Genomic DNA, 27,489 nt, shown 5'->3' with positions numbered 1-27,489 from the left:
TTACACAGAATCAATGCTGAGGCTGTCGCTCAATGAACGTTAAGAATGCTAAACCTGCCTCTACAACTTCACCAGACTTAACTGTGTTTCCATCACTAGATTTCAATGTGCAATTTGAAGTTTCGCCGGAACCCTTAATTTACATAATCAGTATATCCGCTCGCTTGAGGTGTTTTTGATTTTGGTGAAATAGCGTTAATGTGTATTTTGAAAGACAGGTTAAAACAGGTTTATCGCATGACTGCTGCCGCAGCCGGCCTTTTGACTGGACTGGACAGACAAAGAATAAAGGTGAGGTAATGCCTTCATGCCGGTCATGTCAGTTCACACACAGAGTGAGCCATCGCAGCCTCCGCTCCCAGGGCTTGGTCTGCTGTTTCCAGAGCTGGGGAAAAAGGCTTTCTGCTTCTCAGGTCCCTCCGGCTGGAACAGGCTTCACCAGGGCCTGAAGCTGACCAGCCTGGTCCCAATTGAATAGAACTTAGAGTTTTATTACAAGGTCTGGAAAATGTGTATAGGAAATTGCTGTTGTTTTAACTCGATTTGTTTAGCCTTATCATGATGTAACTATGTAACTTTTGTATTTTTACATGTACTGCTTATAATGTATATGATCTTGAATACAAGCGGCCAAAATGACCTTCCTTCGCAGGGTGGCTGGGCGCACCCTTCGAGATCGGGTGAGGAGCTCAGTTACCCGAGAGGAGCTCGGAGTAGAGTCGCTGCTCCTTCACGTCAAAAGGAGCCAGCTGAGGTGGCTAGGGCATCTGTTCCGGATGCCTCCTGGTTGCCTCCCACGGGAGGTGTTCCAGGCATGTCCTATTGGGACAAGGCCTCGTGGAAGGCCCAGGACACGCTGGTGGGACTATATCTCCAAGCTGGCCTGGTGTTGCCCCGGGGTCCCCCCTGAACAGCTCGAGGAGGTGTGTGTGGACCGGGAAGTCTGGGCATCTCTGCTGAGACTGCTGCCCCCGTGACCCGACCCCGGATAAAGCGGAAGAAAATGGATGGATGATGTATATGTTTGAAACAGTTCCCTGAGTCTCAGGGACAAACCTGTATAAATAAGGGATGAAAAAATAAACAAAAGTAATCAGTCAGCCTCACGTTGTCTAGTCAAAAGAACAGTGCATGGTAACGAATGGACCAAGTCAGCCGACTAAAAACTTGCCCAGAGATGCAGACGCTGCCTGATCTTCAATAGAAGACGTAGAAAACACTCTCTTTTGCCTGTCTAACATTAACAGTGCGGCAAGGCTTCAGAGTAGTTATTGCTCAATACTTTTAATTAGTTTTAGCGTGTAGATAAATGAGCTTTTACATGAGGTCATGCTGTATATTGAGGTCAAAATAAGTAACTACTACTGACAAGATAAATGAATATGGTCAACAACAAAACCAAAAGACAGAAAGTTCTATAACTCCGCTGGGTACGAGCTGCAGCTGTGCCATTGGGCGGCAGGATGGAAGTAGAACGGGGCCTTTCTGTGTGGAGTTTGAATGTTCTCCCTGTGTCTGTGTAGGTTTTCACTGGGTGCTTCGTTTGCCCCTACCAATAAAAACATGTATAATAGGCCAGGATGAATGATGTGTGTGAATGAATGAATGGTAGTGTTGACAGGGGAAACTGTTGCTACTAAAAAGTGCTTCCATTCCATTCGGCCGACTGCTGTTACCAGGTAGTTACCGCCCATTATTTGCAAAAAAAAAAACCTTGATAAAAATGGAACACCTACCTACAGCACTCCATTCTGGCCATCATCTCGGACTACACTGCAAGCTCCTGCTTCAGCTAATCATCGCCCAGGATTCCCCTCTTAAGCCCCTCCTTCTCTGCCTCGCCCTTTTCCCAGCGTGCTGCGACCCTCCTCCGCCCCTCCTCCACCTGCCCTCACCTCTACTCACGCTCGTCGAGGCTCGTCGTCCAGTGGCCGCCTCAGACCTCATCCTCTACCACCAACAGAGTCCAGACTCTCCTACATTCATTCACCAGGCCCATGTAGATTCTAGGTCTGTATGAAGACACACAACACAAACAAAACAACACAGATAAAAAAAAAAAAAACATAAAAGGAAATTTATCCTTGGAGCTGACTGGCCCTGACAGTAGGATTCACCTGCGTCCAAACAAGAAAGTTCTGAGACTCAAACTTCTTCCTCATGAGAGCATCAAAAGTACATACACGAGCCTGAGAAAACAGTTGACTGACACTTGCGCATTGATGATGATGCCTTCAGGACTCTGAATGCTTCGTTATCCGTCACTTTGAGCCTTCTCAGAGAAGCCTTTTTAATCTGCACCACAGCGGGACTGTATGCAGAGGTGTGCAGTATGTTCGAAACAGCTGGGTGAAACAGATGGCCATTTTCTTTCATGGGACTTTTTTTTTGCGCATTTGTGTTGGTTTTATTGTGTGTGCTTTTATTTGGAAGTCTTTTCATACTGCACATTTTACTTTCGGTTTAAAACCACCTGTGCACGCTTGCAACTGTGGCAGACCCTTTAACCTCCTGTTTTATCCAATGAGCACAGAGACTGGAGCGTGACTGGAGTATTTAAGGTAGAGAAAATGTACAGCTCTTTGAGTCGAATGGAAACTGTACAGAGTGTCAGCAGAAGCACAAGAGATGGAGTGAAGCCAGAGCCAGAGTGACGCCCAGGCTCACCTCGGCAGCTGGGCGTCGTCACGTGTAAGTCTGCTGGAAGTAGGATGCTCTAGGAACAGGCTCTACTTCCCTGGTATCATTTAAGCACTGGGCCCCTGATTGTTTGTCATTTATTTTTGGATTTTGGAATAAATTATGTACAACACATCATTGGTTTGGTCTTTTGTGTGGTTGCACCGCTAGCCGTAAAACATTTTAGTGTTTTATTTAGCGTTTGACAAAAGGTGGTATAGTCACAATTCAACCTGGATTGCTTTAAGCCACACGGACACAAGTACAAGTTTGTGGAGATGCCCTTGAACCACTGGAGGAACACATAAAGCACTCATTAGGACTTGATGGAGGACTGCTGCTGCGGTTTTGGAAGATATCGAGTCTCTGGCTGTGTCCGAACGTCTACCTTAATCCCTCATTTACTATCGGGCGCTCATTAGGTATTTGGACATGCAGTTCACTAGGCTCTCCTCACCTACAGAGCTTTGGTAAACACAAGCTTCACAAACTCCACTAATGGTGGACCTTTGCAAGAAAAAGACCCGATTCAAAAGATAATTCAATATCTATACAATATCTACATTAATGAAGAAAGCTGGCTGGAATGGTACAACATTTTACCCGAGAGGGGGCGCTATCGGGAACAGCTAAAGCTAAGCCGCTAATGTTAGCGTCTTCTCACTGTTAAAGAGTCCGACGGTTGCAAACTGTGTGCTATTATGCCGTCTCTTTATGATGAGTAAAAAGACGTCCAGTAACCAAGAGTTTGCACCACTTTTTTGCTTTCAACAGCTCAACGTGGTGTGTTTTGTGTTAATTTCATGCACTGGGTAATGGTTTGAGAGATAAAACAAATGATTTTTGAATATTATTGATCATTGAATATCTCTAAATAAATCAAACCCAAACCTTAACCGTAAACGTTTTCCAACTCCTGGCCCTAATCTTAACCAGTTAGATACTGTCCATCCCAAACACATTTGATATTAAAGTATCCGGTAACCGTCTAATCGTGGACACTCTTCATTTAAAGGCCCGGTACTTGATATTTTTTATTGCAAACAATGAAAGTGGAAGCCTCTAAACTGAAATGTCAGCTGTGGCTCACACTTGTTCTAACTTCTTTAACAAATTTGTTACATCCCAGTTCTTCACCGAGAAGAGTTTACTGGCACATTTTGCGACCTGCAGGGTCACTCTCACAGAAAAGCAATGAATCCAAGTGCTTTATAATTAGTCGCAGTGTTTTTCACACAAATGTGTTAGTTTACAATATACTAAAGCAGAGGTTCCACGACCCCCAAACTCACTCAACTGCATCAACCAACAACTTCTGACCCCATTCTGTAACAATTTAATGAGCATTTATCATAATTCAAGGTGCAAAACATTATAAACCTGGTTTAATGATGTTTGTTTGGATTCTGCATGTTGATATTTGGCTCAATTTCACTAAAATAGGCTGTTTTCCATCCATCCATTTTCTTCCACTTGTCCGTCCAGCTGTTGGAGCTGCCCAAATCACATTGCACGGTCCTCGGAAGGACGACCTCGCGATTCTACCCGGGCCTGTGGGTCTCTCATAAAGGGCTTCTGATCCGCTCTTTGTCTGACCCGTCACATAGGACCTGTTTGCCATGGGTGACCCAAACAGGGGCTCGAAGCCCCCGACAACAGAGCTCCCAGGATCAATCGGGTGCTCAAACCCCTCCACCATGTTAAGGTGGCGGCTCCAGGAGGGGTAGGCTGTTTTCAAATTGTCAGAAATGTAAAAAAAACTATTGTCTCAAAATTATCTTGCGACCCCCCATAGGGTCCCAACGCTCATGTTGAGAACAACTGGACTAAAGGAGGACAGTATTTTACTTCCATTTCATCATTAGTAAAAAATAAAATAATGTATAGTGCCTTATAAGTTGTTTATTCATAAAAGACACGAGATTTAAACAACTTTTTGGGACTGTTCTACAGACATAGAGGCACTCGAGACTATTTCTTATACAAATACAGGACATTTAGATGGTGAACCTTGGTTTGTGCAAACAGGTGTACTGTCGTTTTCCTTTGATCAATGTTGGTAACACTTTATTTTACAGTACCTTGGTACATTGTACCTAACTGAGTTTAGCACAATGTAATGTGCTCTGTAACAATAACTTTAACCTGTGGGTTAGATACACAATGGGATAATATGTATTGTACATAACTCTAACCTTAACCTTAAGGGTCTCGTGTCCTATTACTGTAGGTACTTGTGTACTTACAATGTACTAATACAAATTATTCCATTGTGTACGTACTGCATAGGTACAAGTTATTACATATTGCTGCAGAGCACAGTACATTGTACTACATTTTGTTAGGTACAATGTAACAAGGTACTGTAAAATAAAGTGATACTTTAATGTTCATAATCAAATACCTACTTTAGGATTAGGATCAGCCTTCAACCTTAAATCATGTCAAATTATATAATACAAAATTAAAAGGCAGTTACCGGATATTTCCTATGAGAAACTACAGCCCATTCATTGTGGAGGAAGAGACGCGCTGATGAAAGGGTTTGAGCAGCACTTTGTAGCATGATGCTGCTCATTAGCTGGCCCGGTGTTGCCTGTACAAAGCCATAAAAGCACAGTGACTGAACTTACCTTAGTTTAATCATGAATGACGTCTGTGTCACGGTGGAGCTGAGGACGCCACGCTTGTTGCTTTAGCGACACGCGCGGTAAATGTGGTCCCACTGGGGGGGTGGAGCGTGGGGGGCTTCTCCTGTTTATCTGTACATAGCCTGTGCGAGTGTGTGTGTGTGTGTGTGGTGGGGGGGGCTAAGAGGTCTGCGCGACGGGCCACATCACCTGGGGCGTCTCCAGAGCCGCAGTGATTGATGGGGTGGAAGCGCTGACGAGCCGATAGCCTCTCCAATGTCACTCCCCAATTAAATAACTCTCTCCGCTTGAACTCCAGACCCCCCCTGCCCCGACTCCCTCTCCCCCGCCGCCTCCTCTTCCTGCCTTCCCCCCTCACCGCCACCACTACCCCGCCGCGCCGTCCAAACATCCTTTAACTTGAGTTCTTTCTTTACACTGGGCTTTTCGTTTCCCCGCATATACTCCACTCTCTCCAGCGCGTTTATCTTCTTGGCATCGCCGGACCTTTAGCTTCTTAATCTCCACTGTCCCCTCTGTTCCCCACTATTATTCTAACTCTTCCACCTTGTGCTGACTTCATCCCACCAACAGTGAGGCAGAATTTACCGCAGTAGCACCGGCTCGGATTACCTCCAGTGTTTTGTTGATGAAAGATTCATTTGATGTAATACGCTGTGGTCCGAATTCATTCCTAACTTTGTAAGGATTGTTCGGGGGGCCGTCCTGACTCGGGAACGTAAACAACAACGAGCTCTAACCTCGCTCTACGGAGTCTCGCAAATATGCAGACGCACATAAGATTTAATTGCTTTTGTGCTTTGTTGTTTAGCTACGTTTCGAGGGTCCGCCGTGATTGGCTGAAACGAGTGCGCTTGATCCAATCAGCAGGAGATGTTTAAACAAAAGTCTGTCCCGTTCCCGAATGATTTAAACTGGAGCCTGTCCACAATGATGATGTTGCACTGTCATACCAATCAGGCCTCTGCCCGGTTCTGCCACTACACCATTTATTCATTAAAAAGCTGCAGATATAGATGGAAAGTGCACAAATGCTTATTCTTCCTTTGAATGTCTACGTTTGCAATACACGGATTGTCAAAACGAATTAATTCCACTGTTGAAAAAAATAAGGTGTTACATGGACTATGTAGTGCAGGGGTCTCCAACCTTTGTTAAAGGAACAGGCCAGCGTTTTTACAGACTGAGATATGTTCTTACCTGAGCTTAGACGAGTTGATACGTACCTGTCTGGTCTTTGTGTGTGCCCTCAGTCACAAAAACGACCAAAGATGTTGTTAGCATGTGGCCTCTCCCAATGTATTTCTATGGCTCCAAACGGGGGTGAAGTTGGAAGCGACCACCTCTCTTCCAAGGGCACACACAGAGACCAGACAGGTACGCATCAACTCGTCTAAGCTCAGGTAAGAACATATCACAGTATGGAAAAACTGTGGCCTGTTCCTTTAACCCGGGAGATACTTTTACATGACAAAAAATGGTAGAAAGCCACTTAAAGAATCTTTAAAGAATAAAGTGTAACTACGCGACTGAGGTGGAGTTCACCTGCACACGTGATGATAATTCAACATAGTTAAACCAAAATATTTAGTGAATGTGCTCAACATGGTCAAAAGAAGAAGAAAAACATCAAAATTTGACTGAAGAAAGGCTTTGGGGCCGGCGAGCTAATGCTAGCTCCTGCCCTGATGCAGTGCATGTATCAGGATGACAGTACAATCAATAAACACTTTTACTTCAGAACACAACACATTTTGTGTAGAATAGGGAAGGAATTTACGGCTGGGAGCCGAGTCTTTGGGATCCGTTCATTAGTCGAGTCGTTCATATAGAATTTGAATAATGCCCACGATATCTAAGATGTGATCGATAAAAGGCACTTTTTTAATTTAAATAATCTAAAATCACAATGAGACTGATATTTATACTTTCAAAAATGTGTTTGTGAATCTAATTGAATAAAAAGAGGCTGCAACTGCCTGATCATGTTTAGTGCATTTAGCTTTGACTTTAGAAAAAGCTTTCACTTGTGTGGCCTGCTCCGTTGTTAGGCTGATTCTTGTGTTCGTTCGGGGTAGTTCTGGGTAAAATTGACTTTTTAGTTAGTCCGAAGCAAGAGCTTCCAAGCGCCCACCCCCAAAATCAATACAATTAAAATGATCATTTCACAAGAACATAGTGGAACAACAAAGGAACAAAACAAGAAACAACAGCAAAACAAAATAGACCAAACACACCCACAGCATCCATGGCAGAAATGACCATTTACAAGATGGTATTTACATTATGGCTTTACATGAAACTTATGCGCTGTATACGATCCCCAAAAGGGAGCAATACTGATTACGAAACAATATGATAAAGCTACTTAAAGATACTTACAAACGATTTACAAAGTACTATAACTTACACACACTGTTTGAAATGTTCATACATCAACAGAAAAGAAGCACACTTACAACAACAGTCTCGTTTCATGTACGGAGTCTAGTACAAAGCAAGGAACAAAGAGCGATCATTGATACAATTCTTTCAGATGGTTACCATGCCAACATTGTTAGTATTACCGAGAGTTTTATGTTACACAGACACATTCATATACTGTACATATTATACTCTATATATACTATATATGTTTCTTATTTTTCTTTCTTTATTTTATTTATGTATTGTAAGTACATGTATGATGTAAGCCCTACACAGTGTAGTGAGTTAAAAAGCCAGGTGTAGAGCGGGACAGTTGAAGACGCCAGTAGCTCCTCATCAACAAACCCCCACCCCGCCGCCCTGACTGGCTGGTTTTGTAGATGATGTTCCAAAGGACAAGGTTTATGAGCAGGTTGGGAGAGTCCACTCAACAGATTCATAATTCTCAATTTGTAATTTTGAGCAATAGAATGAAAACCGTTGAGAGCAACTACACTCTTCCTTTATTAATAAAATGCAGTTTGATCCTACTGCTCTCCCTAGTGGCTACACGTTTCTTCTTCTCTGTCCTTTTCAAAAGTCTTCTGTTTGTATTTATATTTGAACAGGTTGACGTTTGGACATCGTTTCATCTCCAGCTCCAATCTATTCCAAAACTGTACACCATTAACTGTCGGGCTGAAACTTGTCAGAGTTGTGCTATGTTTCTGAATCCTAAAGTTTAATTCATCACATAATCCATAACATCCAGTACGTTCTTGGAGCCGTCTTTGTATTTGGCTTAGTAACAGTTTGCATCTCGCTTTGTATAACATCTGTACAGTTTGGAACTCAACAATGTCACAGAACTTCATGATCCATCCATCTTCTTCCACTTGTCCGTTGCCGGGTCGTGGGGGCAGCCCAAATCACACTGCACCAGCCCCTTATGGCCCCTCCTGCAGGTGGTGGGTCCACAGGAGGACGACCTCGCGATTAACCGGGCCTGTTGGTCTCTCATAAGGGGCTTCTGAACCGCTCTTTGTCTGACCCGTCGCCTCGGACCTGTCTGCCATGGGAGACCCTACCAGGGACACGAAGCCCCGACAACAGAGCTCCTAGGATCATTCAGGTGCTCAAACCCCTCCACCACGTTAAGGTGGCGGCTCCAGGATGGGGAACTTCATGATCCTTGATTTTAAAAATAATGAGTTTGTATGAATTACTCGACTGACAGATAGATCCAGCTCTATTCACAATCGAGATCCGGTTTGAAGCGTTCACCGCTCGGTCATGAACGCCACATCACTAGTGTGGACTCGCAGCTAGAGTTTACGAGTGTACTCATGAGAACACGTCTACTTCACCAGAGACAGTAGTATGAGGGGCAGTCGTGGTAAAAGGGGTTGAAGCAGTCGAATCTGCAGCAGCAGTAGTCGTCGGGCTTATTAAAAGACGGTGAAGGAGTTGAAACCTGGTTGTCGGGGTGAGGGTGAAGCACTGGAGAAGGGTCGATGGCAGTGCTCGTGGCTGGTGTGGAGCGTTCTTCCACCTGGGCAGTGCTCTTCCACGTGTGACAGACAGAGGCTGCTCTTTGTTAGTCTGGGTCAGGGATTCCTTTTCCGCCGTGAGACAATGGGGATGAACTCGCAGAAAGGCAAAAGAGTGGATTTGTATACGGGGGGGTTACAGTATCACAATATGGCAGTGTTTGATATGATTAACCACATCATACATCAGTACTTCGCTCTCCTCTCTGCCTTGGTGGGTTTTTTTTTTCCTATTGATCCGTGTTTGAAAACATGCACAAAAGATTAGATAGAAGACCCAGAAAACCCAGAAGAAATATCATCTTTTCACTCATGAGACGTGTTCGAAGCATTCATTTAAAAAACATGTTGTTTTGGTGCTGCTTTGGTCAAATTTAGGTCTTGTTTCGACACAATTACTGACATATTTCGAGTTTATTATAACATAGAGATTGTACTTGTTAGTGCAATATCACAATATGGTTATTGCAATGTTCAAGCAGGCTATACTGCATATTTGTCTTGTATCATACACTGCAAAAAGTGAATATCAAGCATTGGCTTAAATGACTTGAATTGAGGAAATGTATCTTGTTTTGAGCGGTTTTCACTCATTTAGACACTTTTCCTGATTTCCTTTGCTTGTTTGGGGACATTTCAGACCAGTTCTAGGGTAAATCTCGCTTGAAATAAGAAAGTCAAATTGCCAATGAGATAAGACCAATTTTCTTACCCCATTGGCAAAGAAAATGACCTGAAATAAGGACTAAATGTATCGAAACGAGTCAGAAACATCTCAGAACAAGTGAAATAATCTAGGACAAATGCCCAAGAACTTCTTAACTCGTCAAAACAGCTAAAATTTGGATTATTGTGCTCAAATTAAGATGTTTATACTGCTCTAGTTAATTACTTTTTGCAGTGACAGCCCTAACAAAAAGACTTTCACATTAAAGGAATAGGCCACTGTGTATAAATACTGAGATATTAGCTTAGACGAGTTGATACGTAACTGTCTGCATGGTCTTTACCCGTGCCCTCAGTCACGTAAACGTAAACAGCGTTAGCATGTAGCCTCTCCTCTTCTCATCTATGGCTCCAAACAGAGGTGACGTTAGAAGTGACCAAGCTCTTCCATGTTTTCCCTATTTCAATATGGTTACATGAGTCTGTGCACAATCCAAGTATAGTCACAAAATCAAACATGTCGATATTCTGGACGAATAAAAAGGGGACCTGTATTGGATGGTGTAACCATATTAAAATAGGTGGAAATGTGGAAGAGCTTGGTTGCTTCGAACATCACCTCCGTTTGGATCCATAGATGTGAAGAGGAGAGGCTCTATGCTAATGAAGCTTAGGCGTTAATTCAACCTGATAGACTCATTTCAGCATCACCTACCTCCAGCCAATGATCGCCTCTGAGAGGGCCACACCTCCACCTCAGCCATCAGCATAAGAGCCACACCTCCACCTCAGCCATCAGCATAAGAGCCACACCTCCACCTCAGCCATCAGCATAAGAGCCACACCTCCACCTCAGCCGTCAGCATAAGAGCCACACCTCCACCTCAGCCATCAGCATAAGAGCCACACCTCCACCTCAGCCATCAGCATAAGAGCCACACCTCCACCTCAGCCATCAGCATACGAGCCACACCTCCACCTCAGCCATCAGCATAAGAGCCACACCTCCACCTCAGCCATCAGCATAAGAGCATAGACTGTAGAAAATAATGGACGTCTTATGCTCACTCCTCCCCGTTTACAAGAATGACCACGGCCGTGGGGCAATTCATGGCGGATTTACAGGCTCCCCCTCCCCAGCTCTGACGAAGCATGTTCCTAAAAAGGACATACGGGCGGGATTTTCACCGTAGACTCGGCCCTTGCGTGACGTGTAGCTCGCGCTGCTCCAATGCTAACAGTCCGAGCCTCGTTAAATACGAGATTTCAAAAAATCATATTACGAAAACCAGCCTGGTTTCATATATTGTTATTAACCCAGCGTTATCTCAGGAGGAAGATCTAGCCTAGTCTAGCGTTGAAACAATTGAAACCAGGCTTTAAAGTAGTTTTTAACGTGTCTAAAGTCCAATGCTTTTCAATGGGGGCCTAGCGGCGATATGGAGGTACTGCAGCAACGGCGGAGCAATGGCGGCCCCCACGTTTGTGGTCAAAAAGCAGGGCAGCCAGCGGCCATTGCATAAGAGCCACACCTCCACCTCAGCCATCAGCATAAGAGCCACACCTCAGCCATCAGCATAAGAGCCACACCTCCACCTCAGCCCATCAGCATAAGAGCCACACCTCCACCTCAGCCATCAGCATAAGAGCCACACCTCCACCTCGGCCATCAGCATAAGAGCCACACCTCCACCTCAGCCATCAGCATAAGAGCCACACCTCCACCTCGGCCATCAGCATAAGAGCCACACCTCCACCTCAGCCATCAGCATAAGAGCCACACCTCCACCTCAGCCATCAGCATAAGAGCCACACCTCCACCTCAGCCATCAGCATACGAGCCACACCTCCACCTCAGCCATCAGCATAAGAGCCACACCTCCACCTCGGCCATCAGCATAAGAGCCACACCTCCACCTCGGCCATCAGCATAAGAGCCACACCTCCACCTCAGCCATCAGTGTAAGACCTCCGTAGCACCTCCGTAGCAGCCAATCATCGCCCTCGGTCCCGTTTTTAAGCCCCAGCAATCATGGTCCGTTCGCTTCCCAGCTGCGCTGCGACCCACCTCCACCCCATCTCCGCCTCTTCCGTCCACGGCTTCTCCCTGCTGCATCTTTACAGGTCTTCCAGATCACGACCAGTGTCCAGGCTTCAGGGAAGACATCCCTAACTCCAAGATGTTCATCCATACTGACTTTCATACATACAGGGTCTGATGGCCAAAACTAATATACATGTTAATAAATCTTCCTAATCGCTGCTTTTGTCTGTTTGAGTCTGTCCAGGTTGAAATGCCGTCTGTGCTCTGTTTACGTGACCGAGGGCACACGTAAAGACCGGAGAGCTACATATCAACTCATCTAAGCTAAGGTAAGAACATATCTCAGTATTTAAAAACGGTGGCCTGTTCCTTTAGGGCGAGACACGGCAGGTGCAAACAGAACATTTTCACACAGTGGACAATGTTGCGATTAAAAAAAAAAAAAAGACTAAAATGTGATGACAAAAACAGAAAGAAGAAGCTTAGATGAGTTTTGTTGGTCTTTGCTTTCAAACGAGGCGTTACACTGGCCTATAGGCTGTAAACTCCAGGCAAGAGGCTTTAGATTTGGGTAAAGCTGGAGACAAGGTTAAGGGGGTTAAGAGGTTAATATACTGAAGCCTGCACTATGGAAGATTAATAATTTCATATAATCCCTCATATAACTGCTATATATATAGCCCTCAGATGCCTAAGGGTTAAAGGTCCTATATCATGCAAAATCGACTTTTTGGAGCTTTTAGCCATGTTGTTATGCTATTTCCTTATCAAAAACACCCCCAGAGTGGTTTGTGCCTTCATTCACACAGTTCTCCGCAATCCTCCTGAATCCTGCTCTCTGAGCAGCTGCTCCTCCCTCTCCTGGTGAACGACTGACCTGTTCAGTTGTGTCGACACAGCGGAACGGAAGTGCTCGACGTCTGTAATGTAATGTCTTACAGCCTGATTTTAATTTGTAAAACAGCGTTTTCATTATTTCTGTCATAAGAAAGATGAAAGAGGAAAAAAAAAAAAAAAAGGATGTGCCCGAGGTGCTTCCAGGTCAGCTGTGGCCAAAACAGCTGACCTGGAAGCACCTCGGAGCGTCTGAACAGATCAGTCATGTTTGCGCTGCAGCTGTGAAGATGGAGCTCGTTATAACTGGACACACCTGTTTTTATTCTTACCTAACGATAATGTCACGGAGAAAAAGAAGCGCGTTTGGCTACGAGGACGAGGAGTTTGTTCAACTATTTTCAAGAAGAGGCCAATCAAAGTTGTTTTTTTCTCCGGGATTCAGCGACTTTCACCAAAATAGTGTTTTTCTGTGACTGTCTCTGATGGATGTTTGGTGAACCTTCACCAGAATCAAAGTGGATTAACTTTTATAACCAACGCGAATCCCATAATGTAAACAGCAATGGACCAGAGCGGTGAGTTTATCCAAACGCGGGTTAGCTTGTGTGTTAGCATATTAGCTTGTGTGTTAGCCATTTATGAAGCTGTGTTGCAGATGTCAACTCCTTATAACTGCATCGTGAAGCAATTTCACTTATTGCTGTTTATTTATATTACGGTAAAGTTGTATGTGCGGAGAGAAGGGGCGGAGTTAACTGAATCGAAGCGTTGTGTCTTCCGGGTTTGAAAAATACCTCCAGAAAACACTTATATTTATCACAAAAATGAGTGCTCCATAATGGTAGAGGTACAATATATCATATACATGCCTATACTTAACTTTGGAATGGCTAAAATAGCAGGATACAGATCCTTTAAAGCTGCCCTCAGCTATGTCTATTTTTATTGTCAGTAGGTGTCAGTAGTGAACCCTGCTCTGCCCCCCCCCCCCTCCCTCCCTCCCTCCACACGCTGCACTGATGATGGATTCAATGAGAAACGTAAATATCATTAATCTTGCGTTCAGCACACATTCATCAGCAGAATAAACATTCTGACTTTATATGCTGTATATATTCATTTGCTAAACTGCAACGTCCACGTGAGTCAAAGAAAACCTTTCTCATATTCATACCAGTTATCTACAATAAAAGCTTCACATTTATATCTGTAAATCACTCCCAATCCACCTGCAGTGTCTCCCCTTAACACCACATCATGTTTCTGTTTGCTCATATTCCCCACACTGAGCACGGAAACCCCCCCCCCCCCCCCCCCCCAGCCTTTACGTAACCTCCGCGCTCCGCTTGTCCAATGAGATGAGAAAAAGTACTAAGCAAGAACTCAATAGAGAACATATGTACCAGCAGGTGCGCCGGCTCGACAAGGAAAAGGAAAATCTTTATGTGAACGATCTGGATGGCGAGCGAGGGTGCGATGTTCTCGGCGAGCAGGACTGTGCCTTGTTAGGGAGCTGCATATGCCTAGTGCCTCTAATTAGGGAAGTTACTAATACTGCAGTTTACACAGGGCAGTGTACCGGCACCGCAGGAGTCGCTAATTGGATAAAAAGAAACACGAGAAAGGAGTTCAACTTTGCGATGTTTAGACTCCAAATAAAGAGTTTTAGTTTGTTTTGCTGTGGGGCTGTTTCATCTGATACCTGGGGGACACAAAGGGTTTTTTCTTTTGTTTGCATTTAGTTCAGAAAATACGGTATTTGGAGTCTTAAGAAAGTTGGACAAAGAGAATTAGCCAAAAAGCAGAGGAAAAACCTTTAGAGATGAAGCATGATTTGGGACAAAACCTCTCCACATTGCCCACAGTGGTTAACCTGTTACCCGCCGTCCTCCCGATCCGGGGTCTAGGGTTAGGGTTATGATTATGGTTAGGAAACTCACACATAACTTACGACGGTGGCCGAGAAAGGTCACAACAAATCCAAACGCCACAAGATATCTACTTCGAAAGTGGCTCAAAGTTGTTGTGTTGTGGCGTTTGTATTTGTTGTGACCGCCGTACATACTTTTATAAACTACTGCAGAAGGTGTTGACTTTCTGCAGTAGTCAGTATCACCCCGACATATAGGCTGTTAGCTCTCTTGTCAATGCGCTTTGGGACTTGGAGATGCATAATTGCCGACCCTAACTCTAACCCTAAACCTAATCCGAACCCTAAAATGACAGGTAACAGGTTAAAGTGGACTTAAAGGACTCAGTTTGCTGCATTTCATCATTACAGATTGCTGTGGAGATGACACTAAAGCCCAAACTTTTTTTCCCAGTTCCTGACCGGAAATATGGTGTGAAAAAGGCTGACATGGCGACGTATCACTGTGCCGTAGGTGACTGACTTTGTTACTTCATAAATGCAGGCTAAAACTGTGTATGAGGCTGATTGTTGTCAAATAAAAAGTGTCTGAAAGCTTAAAGTGGGGGTATTCTGCTTTTTCCAATCACATAGCACCAGTCTATATCACACTACAATGATGACCAAACCTTCTGTTGGTCTGTAAATGCAGTAAATTAGAATAACTGCCTTGTATAAAATGGCTCTCTCAAAATGGCTGTAGTGAATGTCTTGAAATAGGCCTCTGTCTCTTTAAGAACCTCTGAGCCTTTCCGACACGCCCCCTCCACACGCTGTCTGTGGCGTCAGTGGGGAGGGGGTTCTGCTGAGGAGCAGTGGTTGGTTACTCGGCTGGTGACGAAAGCTCGGAGGCGTCTCCAGGAGGTGGGGGCGTTCCTAGGAGGACTCAGGCAAACCTATCCCTAAAATGGCCGCCATCAGAGTTTTTACAGAGTACTCATAAATACGTGAATGTGCCAAGGCAACACTTCAGCCATGTTTTTAATGAGGGAATGACATAATAGCATGATGTAAAGCTTGAAAAAGTCAATTTTGCATAATACCCTCCCTTTAAAAAGAGCAGACTTTGTTTATGGATTCTTCTGTTCAAAGAGTTCTCGGTTTTGTAATGAATGCTGTTGTTGAAGAGGTGCGTTCAACACCATTACGGCCCGGTTTAACAACTGAGAAACCATCTATATCTGGTCATGTAGAACTACACAACAGCATTTTCTGTGATTTTACTCATGGACCTTTCTAAATAACAAAAATGAAACAAAAAGTTTTCACAAGAATGATGGGAGTGAATAAACTGTCTGCCATGACTTTGATTGGAACACCAAACACGCACACACACATCAACCTTTTTTTTCCAAATAGAAAATCATCATGATTTTTAAGAAAATGAGTTTACAAGATGAACCTTAAAGGAATAGTTCACCATTTTTCCATACTGATATGTTCTTACCTGAGCTTAGACGAGTTGATGCGTACCTGTCAGTCTTTGTGCGTGCCCTCAGTCACGCAAAAAGACCAAAGATGTTGTTAGCATTTGGCCTCTCCCAGCATGTTCCTATAGCTCCAAACAGGGGTGAAGTTGGAAGCTCTTCCACAGGCACAAAGACCAGACAGGTACACATCAACTCGTCTAAGCTCAGGTAAGAACATATGTCAGTCTGTAAAAACACTGAACTATTCCTTTAATACAACATTTACTGCTGCAATGAACTCATCATTTGCTAATCCTAAATTCATTCATAAATTCATGGTGATTACGTCCCCTTTACTAAAGTGATGCACTTTTATGCTTTGGACAAAAATCAAGGTGTTTGTTGGACAAAGCAAATGTTTGTGTTTGTTTTGTCCAATAAACACCTTGATTGCAAACTCATTTTCTTAGAAATCATGGTGAATCATGATAATCAAGCATAAAATTCATAATTATTAAAAAATCTAAATGTTTTAGTTAATACATCATGATTCGATAATTATGATATATTACCAGGATTTTCTCATGAATTCATTACAGTAGTTACTTTATTCATGCGTGAGGTCATCTGTGAAAGAACGTGACGTCATGTTCACTCATGATGAGTCATGATATCATCATACATGAATACATCATGTATTATTTCATGTTCTTCATGCATGACTTCATGTAGCCTTATTATAAAGTGTTACCAAAAGTTGCACCTTTAGTCAATGGGAGCATGAAGTGTTTTCAAGGTGGATGTGACGACAGAACTTTCCAATAAATCAGCTTAATTGAAAAGCAAACAGAGTTCCAGTTGTAATCTTCTTTAAAGTGAACATATGCAAACTTGAGACCGAAACTCTCACCTCAGCGTCGATCATTTTCATTCCAAATACACATAAAACTATGAATAATGTGGAAAGGAAAGACCGCGAGGAGTGAGAGACTGGGCTGGTCAGGATTTCGAATTCGCTCGGAGAAAACGGTGAAAACAAACAGATGAACTCACTGTGAGCGCAGAACAGTTCAGAACAGTCCAGAAATGTCCAGAACAGTTCAGAACAGTTCAGAAATGTTCAGAACAGTTCAGAAATGTTCAGAACAGTTCAGAACAGTTCAGAACAGTTCAGAACAGTTCAGAACAGTTCAGAACAGTAGAGAACAGTTCAGAACAGGTCGGCTGATGAGTTATGGGCTTAAATAACATTTCATAACATCACATTTCACACCTGTTTCACCAACCAAATGATTTTTTTTTTTTTTTGCACTTATTTCCTGCACTATAGATGTTGTTTTTTTTATTTGATTTTATCGTGAGAAAACTAAAATATCGCTCCACATTTCGGCTGAGGTGTTAAGCTATTTCCCATGTTCTCCACAGCCAATCATTTACCAGCGCCCGTGCCATCTGCTGCCACACACTTCTTGGCAGGTTTGGTAAAAAAAGAAAAAAAAAGAAAAGAAGAAAAAAAAAAAAAATCCTGCTTCTTGGTTTGCCTCTGCCAGGAGCGCCGCGTGCGTCTTTGGCTCCCCGCGCGTTCGACTTATTTCGGTTTCAACTATTCCTGAGACCTCCCCCCCCTCCCCTCTCTCCCCTCTCCAGCCCACAGCGGGCCCCGTCAGTCAGGCTGCATGTCCGGGGCTCAGATGGAAGCGCTGTCCCTCTTAAATGCGCAGCACAAGATAGATCGGTGAAATCCGCCGTCACGGACCCGCAGACCGGAGCGCAGCACAGACAGGACCGCAGAATGAGGACCCAAGGTGCTTTTTGGTTTGTTTTGTTTTTTTGGAACAGTGCCACCTGCTGTTCGGTGGATCACTCAATAACTGAATCCAAGCAAAACACTCCAGAACATCTCAGTTTGTACTCGGTCAGTCGTTTGCCGGGAGTTTTCTAATTGGGAAAAGCCCCAAGCCATCTCCGTTTTATTTCTTTTTCAGCCTCACCTGGTTCTTCTTTCAAAACCTCAGTCATTATTCCACAGATTTGCAGCTTGCTGATATGAATGTAAGTTAAAGACATAAAATATTTTTGAGACTGTATATTGACGGACTCATTACAGCCTCTTTCTCCCTGAAGCCGTAATAAAATGGCGTCTGGCTCCAGAAGTTCCTTGCTCTAATGAAATCTTTTTTTGCCTCTTTTAGCCATTATTGAACACAGGCTCTAATTTCTGACCTCCACCTCTTTGTCTTATCACGTGCTACTCACCGGGCTACTTTATTCCTTTCACTATTTTTTGTTTTCCCTCTGTTGTAGGTATAGATACAGACGGCATCTCGTCATAGAAGGGGGCGTGGCTTCGCCGAGGGGGAAAATAGAATCTTTAGAGAAACAACATTTTTCACTCTTTTTTTCCATTTTCTGGTGGAATATCAACTTATTTATCACATGTACATAAGGTCCGGTGTAAATCGGGCCCATATGGATATTTTCTCACAGCAGATTGTTCAGTAGAAGTGAAAAAACGGCAGTTGTAGCAAGCGCTAGCTAACCGTTAGCATTAGCCTGATGCGAACATGTATCATCAAGTTAGCATTCTCCGTTTTTCATGTATTTATGGGCTGTTGAACCACTTTGCTCCTCCCCATGCATTTGTATCTTTATTTAGTAGAAAACTATATTCATAATTCAGCATTTGTTAAAGTAGTTTTTGAATAATTAGAGAAAATATAAATTTTTCAAAATTGTTTTCCCCCTTAACTGTTTTCAAAAATGACCATATATGGGCAATTCCAGAGATGCCGTCTGTATCTATTGGACCTGGCTCCAAAAACCCAGCCAAATTGCTAGCATGAGCGAGCTTCAGTTAGCCTACGCTGAACGCTATGAGAAAAGCCACCCTCCATTCTTAATGTACTCCACGGGCAGCGTTCAGCGCAGGCTAACTGAAGCTCGTTCATGCTAGCAGTTTGCAGCCAACTCCATTATTTAGAATAGGGCAAAAATAAAAAATAAATACTTAATATCCGCGACAGCATCCTATTTCCTGGATAATGTTGCGCATATTTAGACAAACTCATTTCAATAGAAAGTCCATGAGAACGAGGAACTTCTGGAGCCTGGCCCCACTTGGCTTCAAGAAAGAGGCTATAATTAGTCCAGTGATGTACAGTCTGTGCATCCAACTCTCGGCTCCAAGTCAATTCCCTCTTCGTAGGGTTTTTGGGGGTAAAAAAAATACCCTTATGAAGAGGCTCATAATCAGCAGTGTTCACTGGCCATTGCACAGATATTTTTTACTGAAAGAGAAAACCCAAAACCTGACAAATGGGGGAAGTTTTCATGACTTTACTGAAAAAAATGCCATCTAATTTTGAATAAATGGCTTGAAATGGGCTTGTATTTAAACAATGAATTCTGATTTTGACCAGGTTCTTGGAATACGGTTGCCAATGGAACACGCTCTAATTCGCTTAAAGGGGCTAGATGCATTTTGGCCATTTTATAATCACTACTGCCAACTCAGGTCACATGTGTAACTGCACCCTATATTAAGCTCGTGCATGACGGCACTTCGGACCGAAATGACAACTTTTTGAGTGACACGGCAGGATTTTGTGGTGAACAGGTCTGGGCTCATTCTACACATTAGGACATTGCTGGAAAATATCCTAATGTGCAGGACATTTTCCATAACAATGCTATACGATTTAACATTGTATAGTTTAAAATGTTAAACTATACAGAGTTTAACATTTTAAACTCCGTAAACTCCTCTTTAAACAAAGAGTGCCGATATTTTCAAGGTTCTTGAAATAAGGTTGGCAATGGAACACGCCCTAATTTGCTTACGGGAGCTATACCTGATTATTTTTTTTCTCATTATGGAATGAAATTTGTTTTGTCTTCCTTAAGTATATAAAGTCACATTTGACATTTGTGGGGAAAACACTGTAGATCTAAAGCATCTGTATCAATTTACTGAACTTGCAGGCTAGTTTTCTTGCATTCTTGTGAAAAGTGACCCCGCCTGTTGTGGAATGTGCCTATAATCATGTCCCTGTGAAGAACTGGGATGCTACACATATGTTAGGCAGATTAGGGATGAGTTTGCACTCCCGCCAACATTTCAATTTAGTGGCTTGCACTTTCATTGTTTGGAATTTTAAAAATCAGACCATTAAAAATTAGAGAAATGAACTTGAGCACTTAAAATAAGACCCAAAATGAGACCAAAACGTCAAGGGCAAGAAAAATCCTTCTAGTTGGATTGGCAGTAAAACAGCTCAAACCTTCTCAAAATCAGCACAAACTCCGATGATTCAATTTTACCCAGTATTTTAATTGCGTGTATTTAAGCCAGGGGTGTCCAAACTTTTTTCATGGGGGGCCGCATATTGAAGTGTACACGGGGTGAAGGGCCGTAGATCGGTAGTTAGTGCCACAAAACCTTCGACTAGCAGAGGTTTAAATTGTGCCCCACACCCAGTGATGTACCTGAACGCGTTCATTGAACGAAAGTTCATGAACGCGTTCATATTTTGGGCGAACGTGAACTGAACGCACCGGATTACTGCCTGATGAACGACACCATGAACGCGTTCATTCTGGTGTCCGTGAACGGCATTTCCCGTTCTTTTTACGTTCGTTCATTATGGTGCCAGATTTCTTATATCGGTGAATATAAAACCCCGCCGCGCCGTCAGAGTTTACCAGCGTCTAAACTCTGGCGGGTCCACGGTGTAGCTTGCGCTAGCTCCGCTCCGCCCCCGCGCCCACGGCCCGACTGTGTCAAGTTCTGTGGCGGTGTTTATGGCTCTGGCACAGGCCCTGGTACGCCGGTAACCAGCGCGTCCGCACGGTGCCCGCAGCAGCCACAGTGTGAGGCTACGAAGCGAGTTTCCCTTTCCCTCTGCTCCGCGGTGCGCACTCATTTGCATAAAGCCACAATGTGGAGTTTTTAAACTACAAATTAGCTCCTAAAACAATTTTATTCACATGATTAGTTTACCAAATTAACACACATGCAATTCAATATTTGTAGCTTCATTTTCCACTAAGAATTTTCCAATTAAACTAAAAATAATAATAATAATAATAATAAAATATGATTAGCAAAGATATCCAAAATCCACTCATAAAACAGTGACAGGCTGACATGAAAGAGCTGCATAACAGTAAGTGAGGAGGCCATAATATTTTTGACTCATGGCTGAAGTCAACTTTCTCCAGCTCTCCCAAGGTTGGCAAAAATGCATCTCAAAATACTTAAGATCGTTGCTTTAAGGGGGAAATATACTTCTCACCTTTTTCACCCCGATCCGTTTTCATGCCTGAATAATAGCTCGCAGCAAAAAAAAAGAAAAAGAAAAAAAAGAACTATGAACTAGTTCATTTTTGGAACTATGAACGAACTATTTTCTTTAAACAATTATGAACTATGAACGAACTAGTTCATCTTGAACCTTGTGAACTGAACTTTGAACTAGTTCATGTAGAAAATGAACTTTCCCAACACTGCCCACACCTCTATTTAAGCTTCAAACCTTCATGCCAGCTCTGTCTCACAATAAAATGTTAGTTGTTTGGTTAGAATTGTATAGATTTATTACATTTCAAATAAAAAGGTCCATCTCTGGTGATGTGTACCGATACAGCAAGAGGCCGAGGGCCACCATAAATTGGTCTGAGGGCCGCATTTGGCCCCTGGGCCGCACTTTGGACACCCCTGATTTAAGCGATTTATAAAGTTGTATTCACTAAAACATCTGTTTCACGGCCAGTCCTTAGCACACAGATGTTTAAGTCAACTCCAGAATAAATGTTAAATCTACATTTTCCAAAAATCCTAATCGTCAAAAACAATCTCGCGGTTCCTGAATCCGCGGCGCGCTCCGGCCTGCAGGCTCGCCCCCTTTCCGCTCGCGGAGCCGATGCAGCTGGGGTTCCCTACACCGAGCAGAGAGGAGGCAGACTCGCTCTCTCCTCACTCACTCACGCACGCACGCACTCACGCACGGACACGAGGAGCAAAGGGAAGAGAGAGAGAGAGAGGAGAGAGAGGAGAGAGAGAGAGAGAGAGAGCGCGCGCGCCAGCCTCGCCACATCTCCACAGAGGGCTCGCAGTTCCATCGCATCCGCTCGCGCCGATCGGACTAAAAACATCCCACCTCCTCCAACTTTTTACCCGGCGACGCGTGGACTTCAACTTTCACCGCGACGCGTGGCTTTCACTTTGGACAACTCTCCCGGGGTAAGAACGCACGATTACGCTCCCGCATCTCCTCCACCACCCCCCCTCCTCTCCCCTCTCCCCCGCCACCCCTCTGAGCGCAACATCCCGATGCCTTTTTTTTTTGGGTGACTTACTACAGCCCCGTGATTAGTATTCCGCGGACACATGTTTCCTTTGCGGCGGAGATGTCGCCGTAGCGTTGCCACACCGCGTCGAGCGCAGCGCCGTCCGTTACGCGTCGCCTCCGACTCCCTCCACAAGTTGTCAAAACGTAAAAAAAGGAGAAAATAAAAAAATCGATCTCTGGGATGTTGTTTCCCTTTATTTATCCCGCGTCAGGTGCTGCAACTTTTCCTCTTCTTTCCCTGTCTTCGCGTTTTTCTGTTTTTTTTGTTGTCATTTCTCACAGATTTGTTTCACTTGTTTGCGGATCGATGCATGGGTGATACAATTCTTGGCTTTCCCGATTATTAATATCCCTGCTGCTGCTGCTCCCGCTCCCCCCCCTTGTTTTTATTGCGGTTATTACATCCCTTCCCCCGTGCGCAAGGGTAAAGTTTATTTCCGCGAGGATCGGACGGCAGCAGCAGCAGCAGCGCGGCGCGTCCGTCTGCAACACGTCAACGTCCCTTAAGTTTTACGCATTGTATTTGGTCGGTTGAACGAGACGCTTGATCAGAGCGCAACCCCGTCACAAAGTTTCACAATCTTTACAGTGTCACCCGATTATGTGTCTGCTTTTCCATTGGCGTTAATGAGCAGAAAGAGAGGGAAGGTAAAGCCCGCGTTTAAAAGGTGTCACCAAGGCGTCAATTACGAGAACATTTACGTCCCTACGATCCTGCACTTTTCAATCAAAGGAAAGGGTCCTCGTGGGAATCAGCACCGGGACCGTGTTGCTGTTAGGTCTGCGATTTCTGAAAGGTTTTTTAAAAGTGGCTCGGGACGGGTTTAGACACAGTACGAGTGCAGTATCCGAGTATGTTTTGAAGGGATGCGTTTTCGCCTGTTCCAAATGACTACGTTGTATCGTCGGGACAGTCGTACGATCTCGGAAGAGCTGTCGCGCATCGATGCCGGACATGTTTTAATGTCATTAATGCTCACACATACAATTTGCGTCGTCTATTTCGAAACTTTCTTCCAAACAGATACATTAGGCGTCACACGGATGCCCAAACATTGCAATCGTTTTTCTTATTTTATATCGGCTTATTCTCACACGTTCTGTCCTCGCCGTGTTGTGTTCCAAGCCCGACAATTTGCCGAATGTCCTCCCCTTTACATATAAGACATAGAAAATATCTGAAAAGGCTGATAGGCTGAAATATTCACTTGATACAAACACGGCAACCTGCTCCAAGAGAATGAGCGAGAACGTTTTGCGAACTGCACAATAGGAGGGGAACATGATGAAATTACGTCAAACTTGGGGAAAGACGTGACTGAAACTGAACTTCTGCACATTTCCTTTGAGAGTTCGCAAGCCTTTTTGTGTCAGCGGTACAATCTAAAACGTCTAAATCGCAGTCAGACGGAAGAACCCGGTGATTTGATGCATTAAAGGCATAGATCGACATTGGAGCGCTTAACTTGAATAACTCAATAACTTGTTACTCGCGGAAGCTGTTGTAACTTATCCGTCATCGTCGATCACAACCAGGAATAAAAAAGTAGGGTTTGAATCCCAGAGTGTGTGTTGGTAAATGCTTTATTCATACAAAGAATAAGTGAAGCTGCGTGGACGTCCGAAGCCTCCTTATCTCATTAGAATTCCCTCAGCGCCGCGCACTCTGGAGATCAGAAGGTGGCTCACCGCTCTCTCCGCGGAATCAACTTTGGCACACGCGACTTTTCCCAACACGGGGCAAATGAATCCCCCCCCCCCCCTCATTACACACTCATCAGTTCCATTGTCTATTGTCTTACCTCCCGCCTTCACCGAGGGGCATTTTCTCCAGCTTAGTTTTTACCCAGATCGTAACGCTTCCGGACCTGGAGCCTAATTAGGGCTGAACGATATGGACAAAATTTCATAGCTCGATTTTCATGCCAGATATCTCGATATAGATACGATATGACTACGGGTTCGGTGAAAACTAAGCGTTTCTCTGAAAAAATGAAAACTTAGTACAAAATGGTGCAGTTTTATTGAAGCAAATCTAAATCGTTTATATCTTGCTTTTCGATTTTTATGTTTTGCATGTTCATATCTCGACATCGATACGATAACGATTCATCTTCCAGCCCGAGAGACTATTTCGTAAAGCCTCATTTGAAAACTAAGACCTGCAAAACGGATCGAAACGAATCTTTGTCCTGTCGTCGTCACACTTTTTTTTTATTTCATGGCATCACCGTCACTTTTTCGTTTGTCCTTCTGTGGCGGTTTTTTTGTTTTTGCGGTTTTATTGCGTGAGTCACATGAGCTTTTTGTGGCTCTTTTAGTGGACTTTTTGTGCACGTTTTTTGTCACACGCTCATCGCTTTTTGTCGCCCTTTTAGACACTTTTTTTCAAGAAGCTTTTCAATTTGGGGGTAACATCAAACTGGAAGAAAATGAACGCGCCCTGTTTCTAGTGGTGGATTGAGAGGTTGGAACTAAAATGTTGAGGGAGAAAACTCTGACATTGACCACGGCTTTCGAATTCTCTCAAATCTTACATCTTTTCAACATAAGAGCGCGTGTGAAGCAAAATCCAATATGCATCAGAGAAATCACAATCCAATACCCCCCCCCCCCCAGCTCTCTATTGACTCCACGCCAGCCTGCTCCTCGTCCAGACCCCCCCGGTCACCCCTCCGTCCTCCCTCCCCTCTCTCCTCGCTGTCGGCTGCATGTGTTTCTCTTACACAGTGCGTTCCTAATCCCATTTGCCGGGCTCACACAACAGGATTACCACTGCCACGGCGCTCGCTAACCAATCACACGCTTCCCGCCGTTCATATTCCACTCTATCAACCCGCCGCGCGTTCCCGGACGAAGGCGCAGGCGAAAGGCGAAGGCGAAGACGAAGACCACGCTTTGTTTTCACCCCCCTGACCCGGCCCAAAAGTCAGGCAAGGGTGAAGAGAGCAATCGCCGGTCAATATGTCATCCTTTTTCACTGCTTTTACGATGGATAAACAATGTTTTTTTGTTGTTGTTTTTTTTACTTCTTAACCCCTGCCTGAACCGAGCACATGTTCTATGATTTGGCTTTACCCCAATCTAAAAGCATCCCCTGAAAAGTGACAAGAAACAGGTGGAGAACGAGGATGAAGAGGCAAGGAAAGAGTGGCAAAAACACAGTCAAAGAGTAAGAGAAAAGTGACAAAAATGTGACTGGCCTATAGGCTGTAAACTTTTAGATTTGGGTGAGGCTGAACCTGGTTAAGGCGGGGGTTAAGAGGTTAATGCCGGAGGAAAAAAACAGATGAAACTCACCTTTGCGACGCTTATTTCATGACTGTTTTTAATGCAGGCTACTAGTTACCATAGAAATCCACTAGCCTTGCATTAGCCTAGCGCCACGAAACTCTTCAAATATCTCTTCAAAAATCCTGAAATATCCCTTTAACCTCCACCTGAACCGAACACGTTTTTTCAAGTTTTGACTTTACCCAAATCTAAAAGCTTCTTAAAAAAAAAGTGTCAAAATAGTGTCAAAACTTCAGGGAGGAGACTGAATATGTCATCCTTTTGCACTGCTTTTACATGGATAAACAATGTTTTTTTTTTTTTTTTTTACTTCTTAACCCCTGCCTGAACCGAGCACATGTTCTATGATTTGGCTTTACCCCAATCTAAAAGCATCCCCTGAAAAGTGACAAGAAGCGAGTGGAGAACGAGGATGAAGATGCAAGGAAAGAGTGGCAAAGACACAGTCAAAGAGGAACAGAAAAGTGACAAAAATGTGACTGGCCTATAGGCTGTAAACTTTTAGATTTGGGTGAGGCTGAACCTGGTTAAGGCGGGGGTTAAGAGGTTAATGCCGGAGGAAAAAAAACAGATGAAACTCACCTTTGCGATGCTTATTTCATGACTGTTTTTAATGCAGGCTACTAGTTACCATAGAAATCCACTAGCCTTGCATTAGCCTAGCGCCACGAAACTCTTCAAATATCTCTTCAAAAATCCTGAAATATCCCTTTAACCTCCACCTGAACCGAACACGTTTTTTCAAGTTTTGACTTTACCCAAATCTAAAAGCTTCTTAAAAAAAAAGTGTCAAAATAGTGTCAAAACTTCAGGGAGGAGACTGAATATGTCATCCTTTTGCACTGCTTTTACATGGATAAACAATGTTTTTTTTTTTTTTTTTTTACTTCTTAACCCCTGCCTGAACCGAGCACATGTTCTATAGTTTGGCTTTACCCCAATCTAAAAGCATCCCCTGAAAACTGACGAAGAAACGAGTGGAGAACGAGGATGAAGATGCTAGAAAAAGAGTGGCAAAAACGTGATGAGAAAGGGACAAAAACACAGTCAAAGAGGAACAGAAAAGTGACAAAAATGTGACTGGCCCATAGGCTGCAAACTTTTAGATTTGGGTGATGCTGAACTTGGTTAAGGCGGGGGTTAAGAGGTTAATGTCGGAGGAAAAAAAACAGATGAAACTCACCTTTGCGACGCTTATTTCATGACGTCCATGATCATCCAGAATGTGACGACAGCATCTTTCCCACACGCATTCACTCACACATATTGACATGTTTGGTATCCACGTGTAGCAGGAAAGGTGACCCGAGATGACGCTGTGATCCAAATATGGTCATTTCCAGGAGTCGATCTACAGTATGTGCAGATGTTTACAAAACTTTAGGTTCGGTTTTCTCGAAATGAGAAACATCTCGACTTTAGCAGCTCCTACAGACTCCAAACTCAATCTCCATATTCTGAAGGTTTTGTTGGAGGGATTTTGAAATGTCTAATTCCTGACTGATTTATTGAGGTTTGAAGCGCAAAAAAACAAGGCAAACTTATTCAAAAACTAGACAAGATCTATAATCTAAAAGGGTTTCCACAAATCAAGGCCGTAGATGTCATTAAAAGGCATTCAGTTGGATTCAAACTGGCATTAAATTGAATTTCCTGGAAAAATGATGACATTGCTCAAATTTTTTTTTAATGTG

The sequence above is a fragment of the Gobius niger genome, assembly GCF_951799975.1.
Source record: "Gobius niger genome assembly, chromosome: 18".
Classification (NCBI taxonomy): domain Eukaryota; kingdom Metazoa; phylum Chordata; class Actinopteri; order Gobiiformes; family Gobiidae; genus Gobius; species Gobius niger.
Note: the sequence above shows the minus strand (reverse complement) of the source record.